This window comes from Triticum dicoccoides, chromosome 5B (genome assembly GCF_002162155.2).
Source record: "Triticum dicoccoides isolate Atlit2015 ecotype Zavitan chromosome 5B, WEW_v2.0, whole genome shotgun sequence".
In the NCBI taxonomy this organism is placed as follows: domain Eukaryota; kingdom Viridiplantae; phylum Streptophyta; class Magnoliopsida; order Poales; family Poaceae; genus Triticum; species Triticum dicoccoides.
The window spans coordinates 458,791,736-458,798,045 of NC_041389.1; positions in this window are offsets into that span (position 1 = coordinate 458,791,736).

The window sequence follows — 6,310 nt, forward strand, 5'->3', positions numbered from 1 at the left end:
CGTGGGCCGGCCTGCCACCTTTTGACCAAGTCAAACGGGCCAGCCTTTTCACAGGAATGGGCCTTTGTTGGGCCGTGCCACGTGTCGACGTATCATAGGCGCTTTGGATTCAATGAGTGGATGACATCTGTCCCAACGGTGAGCCGACACGTGTTTCCTCCAGCCAATGATGATTTTACACGTGAAAAATCCCCATTGGTCGGGGCTATTAACGGGTTATCGGATCCAAACCGAACCCGATAGCTTAACAACATTCTGTTACGGTGGATGCCATGTTTCGGTCACCCTTGACGAAATCACTTATGTGACGCGCGATTTATCGTCATGGAAGTGGACACTTCCGTGATGATAATTTTGGTAATGTCATGGAACACTTCTACGACAGCACAGGTATAACTATCTTGATTCTGTCATAAATTTGTCATGGATGTACATGCATGACAGAAAACGTGACCTACTGTGACAAACACGTATCATCACGGAAGTGTATTTTTTTAGTGTAAACCTGTATTACATATTAATCGATTTTTTAAAAAATCCATAGCTTTTTAACCCTAACTCCAAATTTAACATGTTATATATGAAATTTGATTAGAAAAATATGCACTAGTGCAGAACCGGGCATTAGCACCGGTTCGTAAGGCTCTATAGTGTCGGTTACATAACCGGCACTAATTTGTGGTCACTAAAGGGCCCCCCCTTTAGTACCGGTTCAGCACGAACCGGTGCTAAAGGGCAACCACGTGGCACGAGCCAGCTCCGGGGACCTGGAGCCCTTTAGTACCGGTTGGTAAGACCAACCGGTACTATAAGGTTTGGGGTTTTTTTAGTTTTATGATTTCTTTTTCATTTAATTTTGTGTTTCCATTTTAATTCTTTTTCGTTTGCTGGTATTTTACGATACTACACATTGTACACGTTATGCATATATAGAATTACTAGTACAACCAATCATGCATATATATATCACATCAATGTCTCACAAATTAAACCACCATATTAATTAATTCACACATACACACATGTATAGCTATATACAATTTCTCCTACATATGAATGTTTCCTTCGGAGCCAGTGGCATTAGCCTAATTGGTGCCTTCGGAGCACGATGACAATTGAAAGTGGTTTTCATGGGGGCGGTAGCGGGTAATAGAATTCTCCATTCGGATTTATGACCTGGTCGAGCAAAAATCCCGCTATTTCCTCTTGAAGTGCTTCTACGCGCTCCCTTTCTATGAGCTTCTCCCGCACCTCTTTGAACTGTTAAGAAGGAGATCAATATGCATGTGTATTAGTTGTGTGACTAGATATCGATAATGGTGTAAAAATTGTGAATAGTGTTCTGACAAGCGTACCCATTGCTGTCTTTGAGATCTGCTCCTTTCGGACACCATCATGCGAATGTTCTCGCAAACACAGAATGCACACAGATCAGTCCCCTGCGCCTGCTTCAGGGCCTTTACGAGAATGGAATTTGATCAGATAAAAATTAATCAAGCATGATAATTAAAGAGATGGCAGCTAGCTAGCTAGCTAGTACTACTTAATTACTTACCTTGGGTCGAACCCATTGAAGCTTTTGTTTCCATTCACCTTCCGTGACGCTGATGAATCTTGCTCAAGCCCTGCCCGCCGACAAAGAAAATGAATAAAGGGGTTATTAAATAGTTCATATCATGAAATGACGAACTAAATAGGCCGAGATATATAGTTAATAATGATTGAAATTACCTGTTGACTATCCCATACAAGATGTTAAAGTCAGTTTTTTTTAGATTAGTGAGTCCAGTACTTCAACTGTTCCGGCGTCAACTTTAATGATACACAAGACCCAGTGAAATCTGCATGCACACACGTTTACATGTCTTAATTAAGCGGGCATATGTAAGCAAAAACATGTAGCTAGCTAGTAGGCAAAAATAGAGAATTTGTAGTACAAGACAGTGTGACTCACCCAAAGTGGTAAGGAAGTAGTATATCTTCATTGTATTTGAGGCGCTTCAAGAACTCTAGCATGATGTCCTCTACTTCCTTTGCATGTTCATTTATCTTCCATGTGAATTCATTAACGGTGTTTGGGTCAATGAACCCAATGCCAAAGCGTCCACCTTTTCTCATTTCATATATCTTCATCCTGCATAATACCACAGAAAAGAATATAGTGAGGATAATTACAGGTAATGATTGATCAAAAGGATCACTACAGCTAGCTTGAGACTTAAATTATAGAAAGAGATCACTTACAGACAATAGCAACTGACGATAGATTTGTCGAGTGCGTCCTGATTGTATAACTGAAACAGTTCTAAATACTCAAGGGACCCAGCTTTGTCATGGTTGTAATGGTCCTTCTTGACATTCACCATGAGGGACACTCGATCTGAAATCTTGGTAATGTTCATGTACCATTGATGCAATTCATACATTCTTGTTGGGAGGTTCTTGACCTTGTCTGGCGCGACCAAAGGTTGGCCCCGGACATATTTCCGTTTTACTTCATCCTCTCTAAGCAAAGGCATGGGCTCGATCTCGAGGAGTTGTCCAACAGTGATGTTGAGAACTTCAGCCTGCATTATATGCTCCTCCGTTATTACCACATTGCCCACCTCGGGAACATGCACTGTTTGCCCACAGTAATATTGGGGGCGCGTACTATCACTTGTTGTTTGCACAACAAGCGAGGGGATCGATTGCGCCGCCTGTTCTCCCAGCTGGGGAATGGTTTTCCCGCATTTTTTGGCAGCTGCTTCTTGTTTGCTCGATCCCGATGTAGACGTGCTCGCCTCCCTTTGTAGACGTGCTCGATTTAACTTCCTGATGTGGCGCTCATAGTCTGTGTCAACAGGCTTGGAAGCTGGTGGTTGAGCCATACGAATGAAGTGGTCAATCGTTTCCTCAGGCACTTTCTCCCTTGGCGGCGGTGGCGGTTTCGGTGCAAAATGGGCTTCCACCTCGGCCTTCGATATGGCTGTGATTTCCTCCTCGGACCTGTCATAAGACCTCTGCGGAAGAGGCTTGAGGCTTGGACCATATTTATATCGCTTGCCTCCGCCTGTACTTCCTGTACTACCTCAACTCGTACCGTTGGGTGTCTCTTCTGCGATTGCTGAGGCGGCGGAGACGGCTGACGGGACTGAGTTGGACAAGGAGAAGTGGCCTGAGGTTGTGCCGGACTTGGAGGAGGAGTGGACGTCTGACGCTGTGGCGGACTTGGAGGAGGAGGATTGTCCTGACACTTTGCCGGACTTGGAGGAGGAGGATTGTCCTGACACTTTACCGGACTTGGAGGAGCGGAGTCTGCTGACTCGGTGGCGGACTTCGACGAGGACTCGGGTGATGCGGTGTCGGTGGACTTGGAAAGATGATGCAATCCTTTTTCCATAGGATGATACGATGTTTGGCCTCTCCGAGAAAGCGCTCGCCGTCACCTCCAGCAATGTCAAGCTGTAGCCCCGAATATGGTGGGTCCACCACCTCATCAACCAAGACACGAGCATAGCCCGCTGGAATCGGGTTGCAATGGAAGGTTGCCTCGGGGGGATTTGTGAAAGCACAGCCGTCCACCACCTTCATGGATATGTTCTTCATTTTGACGTGTAGCTCGCAGTTAGTGTTCTCCGTGATGTCATCCACGGGGTATCTAGCCAGCATTGCGTCGTCCGGGACGGAACCCACGCTGCTTCTCGGCATGGATGGGCCGGTGCTATCCAATGCTGGATCATCCGCTAGCTGCTGCAGCTGCTGAGACCCCCTTTGATGGGTAAGTGAGTCGATCTGCTCCTGCTGCCGCTGGAATTTGACTGCCAATTCCGCTTGACTTGCTTCTAGGCCTTGAAGGCGTTCATAGTCCCGCTTCCTCTGCTCCTCCTCCATCTTCCTCTTCTTCTCCTCCGCAATCTTCTTTCTCGCATGGGTTCTGTAGTCGTTGTTCCAGTCTGAAAACCCCTCATACCACGGCAGAGCGCCCTTGCCTCGTGTTCTTCCCGGGTGTTCAGGATTTCCCAGGGCACGCGTAAGCTCGTCGTTCTCTCTGTTGGGCTGGAACACCCCCGTTCGTGCCTCTTCTATTGCAACAAGTATCGCATCGTTGGCTCCCTTCAGACTTGCCCTCGTCGAAACATTGCCTGTCTCCCGGTCCAACTCCCCCCCCATGCGCATAGAACCAAGTCCTGACCCTGGGGGGCCAGCTCTTAGTAGCCGGAGTGACACCTGCATCCTCCATCTCTTTCTCAGACTTATCCCACTTAGGCATTGCCACCGCATAGCCACCTGGCCCCAGCTTATGGAACTTATCCTTTTTTTCGGCATTCTTCTTGTTTATTCTCGACCGTTCCTTAGCTAATTCCGAATCCTTGAATTTCACGAAATCGTCCCAATGATCACGTTGGTTCTCCAGTGTTCCCTTGAATACTGGAGTCTTCCTTCCTCCGTTGACGTACTTGTTCCATTCACCATTCTTGTAGTTCTTGAATGCAGTCACCATCATCTTAAGAGCAGCCTCTTTGACTTTCTGCACATCTGCTTCTGTGAAATGATCTGGTAGGGTGAAATGTTCCATGAGAGTATCCCAAAGCAGATCTTTTTGATTCTTGTCGACATAAGTAACATCTGGACGTGGCTTTGCTGGCGCTCTCCATTCTTGAAGTTTGATCGGGAGTTGGTCCTTCACAAGAACTCCGCACTGACGAACGAACTTGTCTGCAATCTTCTTAGGCGCTAATGGTTTGCCAGTAGGGCCGCATGCCTCGATATTGTACTTTACGCCCAGCTTCAACTTTTTGTTCGGGCCTCGTTTCGTCCTTTTGCCTGAAGATTTGCTCGATCCGGATGGCTGAAAGAACAAAGATCGATTCGTTAATATATCTTCAAGTCATTTAAAACATGTGATGATCACCAGATGCCTGCTTATATAAATATATATACCTCGTCGGTGTTTGTTGTTTCAGGATCATGTTCTTCGTCATCGTCATAATCATAGTTCATGACTTCGTCGTGATCGAATATCATATTACCCTCTCCGGTGTTGTTTAGAAATTCGGAGCCGTCATAATCTTCTTCATTTTGATTATCATCTGCCCCGCGTATCATATCGAACATGGTCTGTTCTCCCACTTTGTCGGTATTGTCTGCCATAGCTTTTGTTTAACTAATCCAAAAGAAATATAAAACAATTTAGTATTCAAATCTCGAATAATAGATATAATCTCGAATACATCGTCCAGAATAATAGATATAATCTCAAATACATCGTCTCGAATAATATATAATATTAAATAGTACATCACTGGCTATTAGCTAATAAAGATCGAATACTACAGAAGAATCTAGGACACTCGCGGTTCCTCCGGCGCGGGCAGTGGACACCCAAAGAGAAGGAACCCTCACAGGATCATAGCCGAAGTGAGATCCCCGAAGATACTGCCACGTATTGGAGAACCTGCCGCCCTCTAACGCAACCATGTAGCGCTGGACGTGCTCGTCCTCCTCCCTGACACGGCGACGTGCCACCTCCGGCGGGGCCGGGTCCCTCCGCACTGAAACTGGCCCACGCGAACGCCACCAAACGAGATCAGGGTCGACGACGGGACCTGCGGCTGGGTTCCTCGTCAAGCGGCGCGCCCCTCCAAGCAGCACCTCCCAGTGCCAGCCCGGCGGAGCCCAGTCCCGGACATGGGTCGGCTGGACGTCGTCGCGGACGGGTCGACGGCGAGGATGCGGGCCGGGCATCGTCGAGAACAAATACTAGCTATATGCCCGCAAAAAGTAACATTTTTTTAATGATTGGATTTTGATAACTAAAATTTCTAACATTTCTATATAACTAACATTTCTATAACATTTCTAACAATGCTATATATAACTAACATTTCTATAACATTCTAATATTTCTATAACTAAAAAACAGAAAACAATTATAACATTTCTATATATATAACTAACATTTTTATAACTATTTCTATAACTAAAAAACAGAAAAATTTCTAACAATTCTAACTTTTTTATAACTATTTCTATAACTAAAAAACAGAAAAATTTCTAACAATTTCTAACATTTCTAACAATTCTAACAATTCTAACATTTCTAACTATTTCTAAAAAATAGAAAAATGTCTAACAATTTCTTAAAAACAGAAAAATCTATAACTAAAAATGTATGTGTGTGTGTGCGCGCGCTCACCGGCCGGCGAGGCGAGAGGCGACGGGGACGGCGACGGGCGCGGCGACGGGGACGGCGACGGGCGCGGCGACGACAGGATGGGGACGTATGGGCCGGGGCGGCGACGACGGGGACGGGGACGTACAGGCCGGG